The sequence below is a fragment of the Schistocerca nitens genome, chromosome 4 (genome assembly GCF_023898315.1).
Source record: "Schistocerca nitens isolate TAMUIC-IGC-003100 chromosome 4, iqSchNite1.1, whole genome shotgun sequence".
Taxonomy (NCBI): domain Eukaryota; kingdom Metazoa; phylum Arthropoda; class Insecta; order Orthoptera; family Acrididae; genus Schistocerca; species Schistocerca nitens.
Window position 1 is genome coordinate 453,541,448 of NC_064617.1, and position 18,150 is coordinate 453,559,597.

An 18,150-nucleotide genomic window follows, 5' to 3' on the forward strand; every position below is an offset into this window, starting at 1 on the left:
TAATTGTACATGAGAGTAACTGAACCAGTGTCCATTAGATGAACCAAATGACATACCTGCTACAAAGCTGGTTATACTTGAATAGAAAAAGTGAATAGTATCAAGCACAATCTGTAACACAAACTAACTTACTATAAAATATGGTTTTACAAAGAAATTTTCTGGTATCTGAATTATTATTTAACCCTTTGATGCCTGAGTGGCTAGACTAGCAAAAATGCTGGAGAATGGTCTCTGAGACCCCTACCTTAAAACAAGTACTAAGTGTTGGTATTAAAGGAAATGTTGACTGAGTGGTACACAGAATGAATAAGAAATAATTTTTAAGATGTTCTGACTTTTATTTTAGTGCAATATAAAACACAATATTACAAATAATATCACAAATTTTCTAGAGCTGACTAATGAACTATCAGTTTTACTGATCAAGAATATTTTCTCATTAGAATTAGTACTATTCACAAACCATTACACTATGATCTTTGCACATATTCTTGAGCATTTTCAGAAGAATTGGCCGTTTTTCTGTCTTATAGGAGTGGGCATATGATGATCTTTCAGTTATCGCAATCTTCGTCCACTGGCTACAAATTCCACGATGTGCCTTTATTTTGGAGCTAACAGTCGGGGGATGATGGTTGAAGGGATCGCTATAGCAAGCGGATGTCTGCTAATACCAGTACTGCAGGCCCCTGTTTTGACGAGAACCGAGGTGGAATCTTCCTACACGACGATCAGGCACCTGAAGGTGGCGTAGTAAATTGCCGAAACTGGCAGCCAAATATAATAAGTTTCGAAACTTGACGGCTGAAAGGTGTTTGATTTGACATCCTGTATCGAAAAGCCGAATCCATCTCCGAGAAGATGGACATACAGAGATTTGTTATTTTTGGTCACACAGTATACAACTGCTAAATTGTCATTCAGACGAAAATTATGGTTATAAAATTCTCAACTCATGGAATCCTTCATCTTTAGTGGATTTTGATTTTTGTTTAGTTATACTGTCTGTTATTGGACTAGCTTAAATTTACCAAGCACTCATATACTGTTCAATGGTGGCAGCGATTTAGTCTGTTGTGTTCCATCATGACAAATAAGGAAATCGACAGTTCTGTAGTCTTCACCATCTAACTCTTCACTGCTCGTTTCACCTGGGACACGTATCTTCAATGGAGCGTTGTACGAAATTGATAACAACTAATCTAGCTACTTTAACACATCGTTCTGGTAAAATTTAAATAAAATCTCGAAAGACAGCTGGTGCCGTAACACAAACTAATCATTTTGATATGCAACAAACAATAAGCCTTCAGAGGAAAATCAACTGTATATTCAATTATTACATAGGCCAGCAATTAACATATTAAATTTTAAGATAGTTTCTTGAGAGAATGGAAGGTTTCCAGGTCTAAAAGGCAACCGCTATGCATCCATGTGTAAAACTTGATAAAAGGTGGCTCAAATATGGATATATCACGTGGGTGAGCTGTAAAGTAGGTCTCCGAATTTTTTATTCTGCTCTCAATGTCGGCTGAGGTACTACATCTCTTGGATATTACTCGGTCGACATTCCCACTTCGCTGGCACAAGTTGAAAACTTCTGCCACTAGAGGTCCCAGAACATGTAACATGCCAACGTGTAAAACAATCATGTGGATTCAAGAGAAAGAGCGTGCTATAATCGAGTTTCTCACAACAGAAAACGTGCCTGCAATTGAAACACAGAAGACTGGACATCTGTCAACAATTTCATTTACGTTTTGAGTTTCACTGCGATGGGTTCCCTCAGGGGGACATTTATAAAAAAAAGACACACCAAGTTCACAACTGTGAAGATACGACACTGAAATTTTGTACCATGCTTTACATGAAATTAACACAGTTACTATTAAGTTCATTAGATTATATGTATTTGTCTCTTTATGAATTTAAAAATTTTATTTTCCAAATATAATTTATGTAGATTTTTCTCCGAAACTGTTGAATAGATTTATACAAAAGTTTCTCTGGTTCAGCTCTTCGGATACAGTAAGCTTTACTCATGCAGTTTTTGAATGTAATTCACACAATATTACAAGCACTTTCCCCATATCTCAGCTTGCACTCAGAATTCCAAAATTTACTCTTAAAACAAAATTTACTGGGTTTATATAAATGAATGTTCAAAATTTCATAATTCTAGACTTCATAGAGTCCGAGAAAAAGGTACATAAACTATGAAAAACACAATTTGCAGGAAATGAAGTTTAAAGTTCAACCTAATGGTTTTTCTTACGTCACCTCATCAGAAAGCTCCAGATTTGCACTCAGAGTACTCTTTCCCTTCAAGACTTCTCTTCTGGTTTCTTGTTTTCTGCCTTCTTTCTTCCATCTGGTCTTCAACTGACTTTTCAGTTGCAGTTAGGTGCTGTAAATATATTTTACTCAACGTATCTTGTGTGAAACTTCCTATCTCAAAGCCTGTTTTCTCTCATACCTTCATCATCCCTACGTTCCCATCATTAAATATAAGAACTGCAACATAAGTTGCAATTCTGACAACTGTAGCAGATGAAAATATGGTTTTTGAGCACTGTTCCCATATAAGTGAATTTAGAAACTCACTTAGAATCTGTATTTTGGCATGAACACTCTACTTTAGAAGGTCGTGGACAGCCATAAACATGTATGTGGCACTGACAACAACCAGCATACAATTTGAAAGTCTCTCCTTGTCAGTGTAGGTGTTGTTACCCCACTGAGCCTGTAGTTACTGAAGTGCTGCTTCAAAAAGTTGACAGAAAGGTAAGTTACCCTTTTAATTAGTTTTCACCCACTTTGGATTTCGTAAGTAAAACTTTTGGAACCTATTTACCATGGGTTCTACTAACAAATAAAAAATAAATTGAAAATTGACATTTTCGGCCAATTTCATGAAAGCTCCCCCAACCTACCCCCCACCGCTCTTAGAAACATTGTGAATGGTGATGAAAGCTAGATTCATCATTTTGCCCAGAAAACAAGACAACACAATCAGAGTGCTCCCACAAAAGTTCACCAACACAAAAAAGGTCAATAGCATGCCATCACAGTCATGTTCCTGCTCACAGTGGTCTGGGATGTTTAAAGTGTGGGAGATTTGGAATTCATACCTAAAGGCAGCACCATAACCTCTACACGATAGTGCGAGGCCCTCAGAAAACTGAAACCACGACCTGGAAGATTTTTCCATACACAGAGCACCCTTTCTTTCAGTACGACAATGCCAGACCACACACGAGCACTGTAACAACTGCAACAATCCAACGCTTTGGGTTCATTGTCATCGATCATACTCCATACTGTCCGACTTGGCCCCATCTGACTTTCATTTGTTTCCAAAACTAAAGAACAGCTTGAAGCATTTCACTTCGGCAGAGATGAAGATGTGAAAGCAGAGCTGATTTTGTGGACCGCCAAAATCGCCAAACGTTCTAGGGCGACCTTATCAACAAACTAGTCTCTCTTTGGAAGAAATGTGTTCGTCGGCAGGGCGACTATGTTGGTAAATACATATCTAGACATGAAGGGTGAAAGATATAGATTATTAATACAGTTTGTTTTATTTAGAAAGCTTTAAGAAATTTCACATAAAAAATTCGGAAGAATTACTTTTCTGCGAATTAGCAAAAAATTCTTATGGAGCGTTCGGGGCAAAGTAATCCTATAATTTTACTGTGCTTGGTTCAGAAGCAAATTGAATCCTCCACTTGCGTCACATAGATTTCACCTGCCCGCATTTCAATTTGCTGGAGGCACAAGAAATTTTCTCACCCAAAGGCGTCCCTCCCTCCTAGCCGTTTATCGCTCTTAACAGGTAACGGCAGCCTCTTGTTCAATCAGTCAGATTCTGCATACTGAAATTCGCTTGAGTTAAACGACAGTACCTCAGGTTACGCAAGAACAGTAAATGGTTAATTTATATACCGGAGAATGGCCGTCTGAAGCTCTTCTGTGAACTAGTTCATATTCATTGACACTTATATTCCGTCAGTGGAGTAGCTATGCAGTTTGGCAACCAGGCCGGAGTATTAACTTATTAGCTAGTCCCACTCCCTCGTCCCATCCCCACCAACCCCACAAAAATCATTAAATAATTTGTTTTTGGAAAGCGATGTTTTGATATAAGTGGTTATGTAACCGAAATACAATGTCATATTTTTGTAAAAAGTTTTTATAAATAGAAAGAAATTCGTAAGACATATTTTTAATAACAAGTTTCATTGATTATTAATGAACAAATATAAATAATAAATAACCTTCTTTTTGATACTTGAATTGAACACGTAGCTTATAACTTCATCCTAACTTTACTGCAGCAGATCTTACACTTGCGTCATAAAATTCTGTGCCTTTAGATCCGCTATATGCGACTGGCAAACTGGAGACCCATCTTTAATTAATCGACCTAACATAGTTCCTAACTATTTCGAGTTTTGAAAAACTTTTGAGAAAACTCTTTACGTCACAGTGAGTTTGGGAACAGATGAGAAAAATTCATATTCAGCCACGTAGTGTAAGACTGAAAGACATCCATCCAAAAGACTCTTCTTTTGGAACGTTAGAATCTTGCAGAAATCTTATCAGATGTGTAATTTCTGCAAGGAAACCATATGCAGAAATCTCCTCAAAACCGTAAACTTAAACTTTAATACCAAGGGAATTTTAGTTTCTGAGGTTTTAAACAGATTGCAAACAACGGAAAAACGATCCTTGGTTTAGCAACGTCTGTCTACTTCTTGACCTCCTCGCTTCCTGGTACAAAGTCAACGTCTCGTCTGCAGCTTTCTCTCCAGCATTATTTTCATCTTCCAGATGGTTCTACTTATCTCCACAGGAATGCTCATTCGTCGCTTGTATTCTTCACAATTCTGCTTCGACAGCATTATAATTTCTCTTTTCTTTCAAAATACCTTCAAAATTCTTAGCTTAATAATACACACTTCGAAGCTTACTCCAAGATTCTGTGAATACTTGGGAACTTGATATTCCATTAATAAAGTAAACACAATGCAAGAAACAGAGTCTGAGCAGCTGCTCTGGCTTTAATTGTTTTCAAAGAATCATATAGTTCTACGGTGGATACGATAACCTTTTTAAAACACTGAAACATAGGCTTGACAGCTTCATAGTGAGCAAACTATCGGGTATCTGCCTGAACTGTACGTCTAACTTTTTTGGATGGATAGTCCATCAGTGGATGGAAGTTGAGTGAAACACAAACTTTCTAAATTCCTTAAAATAATCCGATTACGATATTTCAGACACGTAGATCATAAAAGAAACACACTGCAGTACAAAGTATCAGAATAAGCAAAAGAAAATTCTTTCAGGTCATTCTGATCTGGCGGGAGGACTTATCTATTTTGCATTACATAATTAAAAATCGTGTAACGATTGCGGATAGAACGCCGCAATCAAGGACATGCTATCATAGTTACATAATTTAACAAATGTAAGTGCCATGCCTTTGTTATGAACACTGAGAGGTGCCTGTTTATTTTTCATTTTCATTTCTTCTTATTATATTTTGTTTCTAGTGGATCGTAATGTTTACTTTTACAATACTCTTAGCATGTCTGCTAGTATCAGTTTCAAGTAATCGATAGAAGCACTGCAGCTACCTCTCTGCATAGTTATTCTAGCAGCTCTAAGTCTTTGGAGGTCAATTTTACTGTCGACCAATAATATTCGTGATGTTCTGCTCGTTTTACGCCTTTCTGGCTCCTGATATCAGATGACTAGTCGCCTCTGTATTGTGTTCTGATGTTGAGAAGACATCTATGCTCTTCTGCAGGTTTAACAATGACTGCGGAATTTGGTGATACTATTTCAGTTTATTTAATGTGCTGAAACATATTGAAAGTGGCGAGATTCGATGTTTGTTGTTTAGCAGCGATTACTCCTCGAGTAGGCAGGAGGCGATGTGCTTGCACGTAGTGAAAGGAGTCTTCATCGGTTGCTCGTATTTAGTTGAATAGAAGATGGTTACAACAGCGTAAATTATGTGTTCTCTTCGTTATGTTGTATACTAAAGGTTGTCACCCCCTCTCACGAAAATAAAAAAAGATCTGCTTGTTGAAGAACCGTGAGATGCGCACATGATGTTCTGTTTGTATGTCATGATTATGAATCTGATGCCTGTAAGTTTGAAAGCCTGTGCTGGTATTTATGTTTGTTTATTTGTGTTCTGAGACAATACCAATCCTTACTGCTCTAATTCTTTCGGGTTTATTAAAGAAAATAAATGGTAATTGTCTGTTAATTATTGTTGGAGTTCCTGTTACATTACACAGTAGCCATCTTGTTATTGATATGAACTCGCTTCATGACTTGTGTAGATTCTGATGGATAGCCAATCACCTATTGAGCGGCTAGTAAGAAATATCATTAGTAAGTAGTTCTTCCTTGTATGCTCTTAGGTTCCACGCTCTGATAAAGGTAGGTCGATGAGTGCCGTTTTTCTAATTGCTACTTGCCAAACATTGTACGACGTGATCTTGTCTGCTACAATGGTGTTATGTAGCAAAGAGAATCAGGATATAGTTGCACACTCAGATGATTTAACCATTTTTAGCATCAAACTGATGACCACAGCCGGCCTGTGTCGCCAAGCGGTTCTAGGCGCTTCAGTCTGGAACCGCGCGACAGCTACGGTCGCAGGTTCGAATCCTGCCTCGGGCATGGTTGTGTGTGCCGTCCTTAGGTTGGTTAGGTTTAAGTAGTTCTAAGTTCTAGGGGACTGATGACCTCAGATGTTAAGTCCCATAGTGCTCAGAGCCATTTTTTATGACCACAAAAATAAGAAAACATCTTCACAGAACAGCTGATCACTATCAGCAATGTTCAATTTGGTCCATTTCTTTTGAGAGTCATCACTCACTGTGCAGTATACAAGTCCCCTCGTTGTACTGAATTTTAGGAAGTATATGTGTGCGTAATTATTTCCATCTTACTTTATGAGTCACAAAGCGTTCCAGACTGTTTTTCTGCATCATTAGAATAATACATTTTGTATGTCCTGAAAGTATCAGGGTTTGATTACCGTTAATTATGGGAGTAGTTCTTGCTTTTATAAACCCAAACACATGTCTTTCAACACATACAACCAACTCGAGAAACTGTTCTTGAAGGAAAGTATATTTTAATACACTTACATCGTCACATAAATTCAGCTACACATCTTGCGGAAAAACTCTTTTTTTTTTTTTTTTTAATCCAGCAAACCCTAAACTGGATAGCCCCTCCATCCACAATATCATTCTCTTTGTGATCACATTATTATTATTCTTTATTTTACAATTTGTACTTTCCACTGTGTAATAACAGTACCAAAATCATCGCAGTACAACTAAATCGTAACAAAGTTTTAGTGACTGGCAAGCTACGTTAACAATGCGTCCTGTACAAAAAAAAATCTTTATCAAACTCAGACCATTGACATCGCTGTCTTTAGTACAGTATGAGAATAGCTTTTGCTTACACTATAGCTTGATGGTAAAATACGGATCTGCAGGTAGATGGTCAAGCCCAGTTCATCAGCTCTGTAGTTGCCCGCCTGTTGCCATTAAATCACGAAAAAGGTATTTTTATATCTAGTGCCACTGAGCCTAGCAAGTTTTGTCACCCCACACAGCTGATATCCACTACGACATGTCATGTGATCTCCCTCACAGGAGACAGCTCGCAGCCGCCTGCGCCATACGCCTCTCTGTATTTGCATTCAATCTTTTCCTCCCACTTAGTAATATTTTCCTCAAGGGGCTCATTAACATAACCTCTTACATACTGGGTGCTCTGAAACTATTCGTTGAAATTAATACAGGAGATAGAGAACATCAAAACAAACATATTTACACTTTAGCGCCAAAGAAACTGGTATAGGCATGAGTATACAAATACACAGTTATGAAAACAGGCAGAACATGGTGTTACAGTCGGTAACGCCTATATAAGACAACAAATGTCTGCCGTAGTTCTTAGATAGATTACTGCTGCTACAATGACAGGTTATCAAGATTTAAGTGAGTTTGAACGTGATATTATACTCGGCGCACGAGCGGTGCGACACAGCATCTCCGAGGTAGCGATGAAGTGGGGATTTTCCCGTACGACCATTTCACGAACGTACCGTGAATATCAGGAACCCAATAAAACATCAAATCTCCAACATCGTTTCGGCGCAAAAAGATCCTGCAAGAACGGGATCAAAGACGACTGAAAAGGATCTCAACGTGACAGAAGTGAAACTCTTCGACAAATTGCTGCAGATTTCAATTCTGGGCCATTAACAAGTGTCTGCGTGCGAACCATTTAACGGAACGTCATCGACATGGGCTTTCGGAGCAGAAGGCCTACTCATGTATCCTTGACGACTGCACGACACAAAGCTTTATGCCTCAGCTGGGCCCTTCAACACCGACATTGGACTGTTTATGACTGGAAACATGTCGTCTAGTCGGACGAGTCTCGTTTCAAATTGTATCTAGCGGATGGGTGTGTACGCATATGGAGATAACCTCAAGCATCCATGGACCTTGCATGTCAGCAGGGGACTGTTAAAGCTGGTAGCGGCTCTATAATGGTGTGCGGCGTGTGCAGTTGGAGTGAAATGGGACCTCTGAAACGTCTATATACGACTCTGACAGGTAACACGTACGTAAGCATTCTGTTTGATCACCTGCATCCATTGAAGTCCATTGTGCATTCCGGCGGAATTGGGCAACCAGCAGTACAATGCGGCACCCCATACGTCCAGAATTCCTATAGAGTGGCTCAAGGAACATTCTTCTGAAGTTAAACACTTCCGTTGGCCAACTAAATCCCCAAACATGAATATTATTGAGTATATCTGGGATGCCTTGCAACGTGCTGTTCAGAAGTGATCTCCACCCTTTCGTACACTCTCGGATTTATGGATAGCCCAGCAGGATTCACGGTGTCAGTTCCCTCCAGCACTACTTCAAACATTAGTCGAGTCTACGCCACGTCATGTTGCGGCACTTGTTCACGCTCGCGGTGGACCCGATACGATGTTAGGCAGGTGTACCAGTTTCTATGGCTCTTCAGTGTAGTTACGGTACATTTGTTCCCGATGGCAATTTCTGATGCTAGGGATGATTTATGCAGAAGGTAGTTTAGCAGTCTATATGCAGTAGTGTCATTCATAGGAGCTGCTCGAATTCGCAACCACTGGCCTATATACACGTAGTACGTCGTCGGACCATTTATTTTCATGTCGGATCGAAGATTCCTGGCGTGTTCAGTGGTACTATCAGCGGCAACAACTCTAGCGACTAGGTCTTCTTCTATTCCCGCAACGGTTTCACACACCAGATACCAAATATTTCACCAGAGGAAGATGTCCAAATCACAAGGGGTCAGGTGACCTGGGTGGCCAGGCTCTAGGACCGCCTCTGCCGATCCATCGATTCTCGGAGATGACTTTCTAATGATAGTTCACAGCAGTCCTGAAATGGACTGGTGCTCCATCGTGCTGGAAGTATATTCTTCGTCTAATATTCCAAGCAGACCTCAGAGCCAACCATCCAAACACGGAGCAATTTTTAATAGCAGTACACATTCCCTGTCAGCGACACTGACACAGCACTGACTAGTAAAACAGTCTTGCAATTATAGTATTATTGGTGTGCTGCTTGACACTGTCATATCCATTAAATATATAGGCACAGCACTGCAAAGCGATATGAAATGGGGAAAGCTTGTTGAAGCGTCCCGTTATGGGATGGTGCGCGCACGAAGAAGACAGTTCCCAGGTAGCCTTGAATTGTAGAATTTATTTCTCTAACGAAGAACAAGAAAACATTAAGAGCAGAAATTGAATCTGTACAAAGAGCACAAGAGATTAACCCAGTCTGATAAAGATAACTGTCACTCAGTGAATACAGTTCTACGAAGGTGCAAGAGAAAGCACAACTGGTGTTGTCTTCGTCCAGTAGTTCTGTGTCGGTGAGTAATGGTTTACTCAGCGGTTGACTCGGCGGCAGACTCTACTGGAGAGCTGCAGGCGGCAGTCGTATATAGGCCACCTGGCGTAAGGATATCTGGAAATGGCCAGCATCACATGGCTTCGCTGATGCGAAGTAGTGCCGACTGCAACCAGTGATCGTGGTGCCCTACGTGCTGCAGCGGATGCGCTGTGGAGTGTGTCGGCTGCAAGTGCCTGGTGCGTCGGCAACCCGCAGGGAATTCCTGTTTGGCAGGTCTGCCGGATCATCAGGCACCAGAGGTACACGGCATTTCTCTTCCCTACGGAGGGAGATGGCGAAGTCATCTAGAGGTGTAAACGGCTGCTGTAGTGGAGGCAACAGCCTAGGACATAGCACCTGTGAGATCATTTGGCGTACTCACCAAGTCGGATTAATGGAAGACATCGATTCATTTGATAGGAGTGCTGCTAGATGTGTTACCGTTATGTTCGATCACCACTTGGGTACTGCGGAAATGCTTCATGAACTCATTTGGGAATCCCTGAAGGGTAAAAGGCCATCTTTTCACGAAAGACTTATGAGAAAGTTTAGTAAACTGGTATTGCACGATTGTGCTACCACCATCCTATGTACATCTCCCGTAATGTCCACAAAGAAACAGAGATTACGGCTGGCATGGAGGCCTGTAGGTAATCACTCTTCCCTCGCTCCATCTGCGGGTGAAACAGTAAAGAGAGTGACCAGTCGTAGTAGTATGCAATAGCGTCCGTCGCACCCCCTCTTGCAGCTTGTGAGGTACGTTCTTAAATGTAGTTGTACACGTAGAGCCTAACCAGTAGGGTCCGGAGTGTCACGCTTTGTAAATGACAGTCGATTTCAAACCTAACGGGAACTGTTCCTCTAAGTGAATGCAGGTCCATCTCAACCAGCTTCAGAGCGAACATTTCGATGATAACGAATGTAATTGACATTTAGAGGCAGGAATCTAGCAAAAGAGCGTTTCTCACAGCAGCACACAGACCGCACGTCTACAGTGGACCAAACATCACAGAAATCAAATAGTAAACTGACTGGACGCTTGTAACAATTTCGGCTCTTTCCACCTGATGCAAGGGGTCTACCACAAAGACGACCCAATAAGGAGTTTACCACTCAGTGTGTGGCGAGTATTAGATTTTTCTTGTGGGAGGGGGAGTGAGGGCGTTGTTGTTTTCCGCTTTTGTCCTGCGACCACTCACTTAGCTTACCGTGAACATGTACAAGGGTGTACATTTCAGTATCCTTGGTGACCAAATATTATCCTTTCTTGTCAATCTTCATGATCCGTATCCTGCGGACACTCTTATCTTCAATATAACAGTGGTGTTAACGTCGCTACAGACATATGTTCCTGGCTAGAACATCACACACTTTGGTCCTCGACTGGTCCACGAAACCAGTCGATCTTAATCCGATGGGTAGTAGTATCAGTGATAATTTGGTACAGCGGAAGCGGAAGAAACTTAGCCGTCGAAATGTATTATTTCTACGGGTTTAATCAACGAGCACCTTCAGCTGGATGTGATATACCTACAGCAATTTGAGGGACCTCTTCGTTGCCAAATGGAAGTGATGTTTCACAGTTTAGCGTGATGTCTCCTCTGGATAACAAATTCTGTATCCAACATGATTAGCTACTAATATCTGCAATGAAACTGATGGGAAGCGGAAACTTCTTTTTGGTGTACACAGTCACTTCAGAATTATTGTGCTTTTTATCAGGCAAATGCCGGGTGGTTGTAATTAAAGTGCAGGATCTCACGGAGCTCCAGTGTGAGCTGTAATTATCGTATGGCAGAGAAATGTGGTAAATATGTTAATGCTCTCATGTGGAGCCGACAACATGACGTCGACGTCTTCGGTGCTCGTTTTGAACAAACTGTATAAGCAGTGGTTAATAATAAAATCAACATTATGCCTTTCTCAGATGCTTGACATTTTCTGCCCGTGTCCCATTCCTTATCCATTACATACGGAAACATTTTTATACGTCTTTCTTGCATTCACAGCCTCACATTTGCTCCTGGTGGCCAAAACTGGAACTATTTTTCTTTCTTCTTTCAGCGTAAATCTTTCTGTATTAATGCATTAGAATATCTGATAAGTTTCGGTGCCATGCGTTAATTACAGCCAACAATTGACCTTCGTGAGTAGCTAAACTTTGAAACTTCCTGGCAGATTAAAACTGTGTGCCAGATCGAGACTCGGACTCGGGACCTATGCCTTTAGCGGCAACTGCTCTACCATCTGAGCTACCCAAGAACGACTCACGCCCCGTCCTCACAGCTTTACTTCTGCCATTATCTCGTCTCCTACCTTCCAAACTTTACAGAAGCTTTCCTGCGAACCTTGCAAACTAGCACTCCTGAAAGAAAGGATATTGCGGAAACATGGGTTAGCCACAGCCTGAGCGATGTTTCCAGTGCAGGAAAGGTCCCGAGTTCGAGTCTCGGTCCGGCACACAGTTTTGATCTGCCAGGAAGTTTCATATCAGCGCACACTCCGCTGCAGAGTGAAAATCTCATTCTAGGTGCACGTTAATCGTAACCACCTGGTAATTGGCAACTAGTACTACTTTGAAGCTTATTTGGAAGTGTTGGAACAAATTACGCACGATATGTGGTATAAAACAGCTTTGACACGCATTCAGTATTTATCTGCATCGATCCTAAAAAAAAAAAACGGAAACTATTTCGGCTGTTAAAACTGGATCTATACCGTATGATGTGGCCAGTTATATTATTCTTTGCAACTCTGTAACCATCATTACTCAGTCAAAATTATAGGGGAAAATCTTACGCAATTCTATGACAGCCATGAAGACGAGAATAGTTGGGGTTAGGGGGAGGTATCCTTCCGGAGCAAAAGTGCCAGTTACTTGCGATTCGAAGCGCCTTACGTTTACATTTTCTGCGCAAAGTGACTTAAAATACGGCCAGAGGAGATGAAAGCCAGTCTGCAGTGCGGACGTGAATTTGCATTTAAATGTGACGTCTCGCACAACCGGATAAAGAGCGGCCGCGAAGGCGGTTTGTCTCTTCCTCGACGAAACACACAAACAAAACAGGCGGCGCCGGCGCCGGCTCCTCCTCCACGCACCGTGAAAGTAAATGGGCTGCGCCGGTTCCGCCCGCCCCGCTGGCGTTTCCGGCTCGCTCTTCCACCACCCGAGGCGACAGCAGCTGCATATCCAATGACAAATGTTACTCTCCCCAGTTCGTCCACCAACGTAGCTAAAATGCTTCACTTTTACACTCGTCTATTCTACACGGTCAACATTTCTTTAGAATATTCAGAACCCAACTATGCAAGCTGGTCAGTATATAATGAATTGAAGAAGTCGATGCCCGATAGGTTGCTAATATTTATTGAAAATCGTTTTGTACCTCCACTAATCACTAATCGTGATCAGACAAAGAAGAAATTTTCACTTACACTACCTGTGTAGATACAAATGTGGTTTTCCATACCACTCCATGCGAAGTTAGTAACATGATCTATTGTGAATTATCCTACCAAGTTCGTATGTGGAGGGGGAATGAAAATCATATGATTCGACAGTATTGGGCGTGGATTGGAAAATTTGATACTTATGATAAAATGGGTATCAAATATTTCATAATATGGTTCAACGTACCGCAAGACTCGCAGTCCCGGCCGAAGGGCGATATCGCTTTTCCTGTGTAGCGGTTTGCTGACGTGTCACGGTGTCACACACCTGGCAACAGCATCATCGCTTGCTACTGCCTAAGCAAAACTCCACCAATTATAGTAGCTCACAATTTTCTTCGCTGAGATTGGCTGAGACGCTCGAGACAGAAGCTCCCTTGTATCAGCAGATACTCCGATGTAGTTGTTTCTAGCGGGGGTCTAGTAGAGGCAATCACTGTGATTGATTATCTATGGCTAGCCATGGTGTAAAAATCGACAATTATTACGAAACAGTATTAACTGTTTATTACAGAGAACATCGGGGTGACGGAGAAGGGAAATGGTTCTGATTTTGATGCCAGTTGTTGAGAAAATCGCGTTATTAAGCCTGTCGTGATCTGAAGCGAATGTGACAGCCAAAGTTAATCGACACCACGCAGAATACATTTTAACTAAAGTATCCTCAAAGACGATCATTGAGAAAGCGATGTATCTGTATGTAGGTAGATAAGTAGAAATGTTCCACCCCTCCTCCTAAACCACAGAATCGATTGCAACCAAATCAGATACACATATCACTTTGTAACACCATAGCTCTAATGCTGTACTGATTTATTTTGCTTTTGTTTCATTTAATGTTACATTGCTGTGCTTCTGTAAATGTGTGTGATTGAATCGATAACACTAAATTGTATACTGCTTTCTTTATACAAACTTTGATGTCATGGTATGGTTCTATGCAAAGTAGTGTATCTGTCTATTAAATGCTTTGTCCCATTTGGAGGGAACAAAACTTACTGTATATGACTGTAATTTTGTGTGAATAATTTTTGGTAGAAATGTCTATATGTACAAATGTTCCGTTTTGTTTAAAATGATTGTTTACTGTTATATAAACTGCTGATCCTCACTTAGGGTTCTTAGTCAGTTTGTATGTAAAAGGTGTAGTGGTTCCCCTCGGGAACGGAACTGTGTAGCGCGCGCAAATTGTGGTTGGCCTACGTAGAAAAGGTGGAACTGATAGTCAGTCGGGGACGAACCAGCAGTCGGGACGAGCCACCGGTCGGAGACGAGCTACGAGTCCGTGCACTGCCATGTAAAAGATGCATATTGTGCTGATTCCGAGAGAGGTTTTTCCTGCTTCTTTCCAAGGCCTCGGATGGATGGATAAATAGCTGGAATTATTCTGGAATTTGTATCTATCACCGCCACCAAGAAATGACAGAGTCCAGCAATTCTGCCTGCAATTCCACCTACCAACATGCAGTTGCCACCACATTGCGCAATCATTGCAACGTAATACTATAATGATGTATAGTGAAGGATCAGCTTAATGGATGTGCTAATGTGCTGAAATATAAGGTAATTTATATCTGAATTTATGTACCTACGTTGACTTTTCTCCTCATCATAACACCTCTCAGGGTCCTCTCCGTTTGAACTAAAGTATTACCGAGTGTCTTTACTGAAAGTACATTAAAACCCAGTTTTTTCTAATTAATGCCCCCTTTGAACATAGTAAAGAGAAAGTTAAAATTAATGTGGCAAGAGAGTGAGTTAAAGTTAATGATGCTTGCTGAAATAATTTTCCTAGTAAAACTGCTTATTAATGTGTTGTTGCCAACTTCAAATTAAAATTTCTCAAGACTGAGGCTTATAGAGTTTTGCTTAGTAAATGATCACATTACTGCCTGTTGTTAATCGCAGAAAGTGGGTCAGTATCTTACATAAATGTTATGTCTCACGGTAGTAAAAGTGGAAAAATGCATAGTAGGAAATTATACGTTCATGATTACTAAGTGTTTGTCTCTCTTGTGTATTATAAGGGCATATTAACAGTATAACAGGATCCACAGTTTGTCTAGTGTGCTAATGCGAGATAACAAACAACGGAAAGATCTTTATTTATGAAAATCATAATCTATTTATTAGAAAAACAGTGATAAGTAACCTGTCAGTGAATTCCAACTAACTCTCATTTTAAATAGTAGAGTATTTAACTGAGAGAGACTTAACCTAAACCTATGTCCAATTTATGATCCTAGAGGAAATGTTAATGGTACTGTTATAAAGACCACTCAGTTTGTGTAAGCCCTGAAAGTGATAGTGTTTTTTCTGTACCTGTTATAATTTTGCAAATAGTTTGTGCTGCTCCAACTGTTAGTTTCAATCTTAACGTAAACATATGAGTGTGTCAGAGTTCATTGCACTCGCGTGTGGCCAAGTATTGGTTGTGTTTATCCATTAAAGTTACTAATATCTATTTTCTTGAACGAGAATGTTAATCATTCTCTTGCCTAGTTAGGCTGGCGACCGTTTTCGTTATCCGTTAAACAGTGGAGAAAGGCAATATTTTGTTTGTCACTGTTTAATTATGTACGTAATTCTGACTTTCATTTCCGATAAGCCACCTCCGTTAGGAATAACACGGTCAACATAACAAAATTCCTCTCAGAGGGTAACACTGCTCTGTTGCTTTATACCATAATTGCTATAACAAAATAGTTTTATTTCACAACCTGTTTCCAACTTTAAGGTTATGGTACAGTAGTAGCAGAGTGGAGTGTTATACGTGGCTTTTCCGTGACTGGACTAATTGTTCTGTTGGGACATCGTATGTACTAAGCCAAACTTAGTATTTGGTTGAATAAGCTACGTAAATGCTGTTGCAGTGTTATACGTGGCGCCGCGTGACAGGATGTTGTTCAATTTCCACCTACAGACGGAAAAAATTATAAGTAGTCAGCATTTTACAAACATAGAGTGAACATAAAACGTCCAGCGGCACGAACCTGTAACTTATTTGGCAGAACTGGTAGTGAAAGTTCAGCTTAAATTGAAAATAAAACGTATCAATACTTAATAGCAACTAAAATGGACAGGAAATTAGAAATAAATCTAGACACGAGAGAACAGAAAGCAATCGAGAGCAGTTCAGGGGCACACCAACAGATGGCATTACTCGCGAGTTAAATTACGTACGGTACCACGCCGATGTAAATAAACAGATAGAAGCTTTGAATGTCGCGCGTACTAAGCAAGACAATATGGGCGATGTTGTCGAAGACAGTGCCTATGTCAATGAATCACGGGATATGTTTGAATCACCAAAAACTGAAAGGGAAGGAGGACTCGAACACAAAAATGTAGCTGAACCTAAAAGTGAAAAGAATCCAGATATGATAGAATTGTTAAAAATGTTGTCTGCACAAATTGCAGCACAGGGACAACAAAATGCAGCACACAGTGACAATATTAATGTACAAATCGAAATGCTGGGTACCAGACTTAGTAAACAAATTGAAGAAGTTAACTCAAGGGTAGGAACAGTGAGTAATGAAATCAAAAGTATTAAAAGCGAAATTACTGTCATCAATGGCAATATTGCCAACATACAGGGACAAATTGATGACATTAACGAAAGATTTGACACAGAAGTAATTAAAATTCAAAATCAAATAGAACCCTTAGTCTGTACTAAGGTTGACGAAAAGGTATTCGGTATTAAATCCGAAATAAAAACAGAATGTAACATGGAATTCGCACAAATTAAACAATCTGTAACAGAAACAAGTAGAGAATTAACCAAACAGATTGTTACTTGCGAAAAGAAGTGTGAACATAACACTTCACAAATTCAAGGCAAAATGTATGATTTGGAAAGAAAAATACAAACCGGACCTACACATTTTACTGAAAGAATGCCTCTCAGTAAAATATTAGAGGGTGAAGAGTAATTCGACCCTACAAAGAAGCATAACGGGTGGCACCCCCTAGACTTTGTAAAGAATTGCGAAAGAAATTTTCCTGAATATCTGTCTGACCAGGAAAAAATCAATGTTGTCATAAGTTCATTAATGGGAGAAGCAAAAAGATGGGGGTTGAATCTGGATACTAACCATATGTCTTTTGAAAGCTTTAAGCAAAAATTTATTGACGAGTACTGGTCAGAACAAAAACAAGACCAATTGTGGCGTGAATTTTTAATGGCCAGTTTGTATGACATCAGGGGTAGACAAACCATGAAAGAGTTTTGCGAATCGTGGTATAGAAAACTGATACATCTGAAGGCTAGGAGAACTGAAGCCGAGATCGTCTGGGTTCTTTGGCAGAAACTGCCTGAGAATTCGAAACGATATGTTGGGAGTACCCACAGAAGCTTTTCTGCGTTCTTGGAAAGGGTGGAGGATGAAGATCACTGGCGAAGAAATCGCGAATCTCGTCCCCATAATAACAACAATTATTCGCGAGAAAGTAATGACCAAGCTGAACGACAGGAAAATGATAGATTTCGTGTAAACACGATTCAAAGAGGTCGTGCGAGAGGTAGAGAAAATTATACGACGCGCGGCAGAGGATACATGGCGCGGAATTTCCAAACTAGAGACGAAAGGGAAAACTGAAAACCGCGTGTTTTACGGGCCGGATTCACGCGGAAACTGGTTTTGGGCCCAAAGAAAAGATGTCAAATATTAGATTCGAGAAGGAA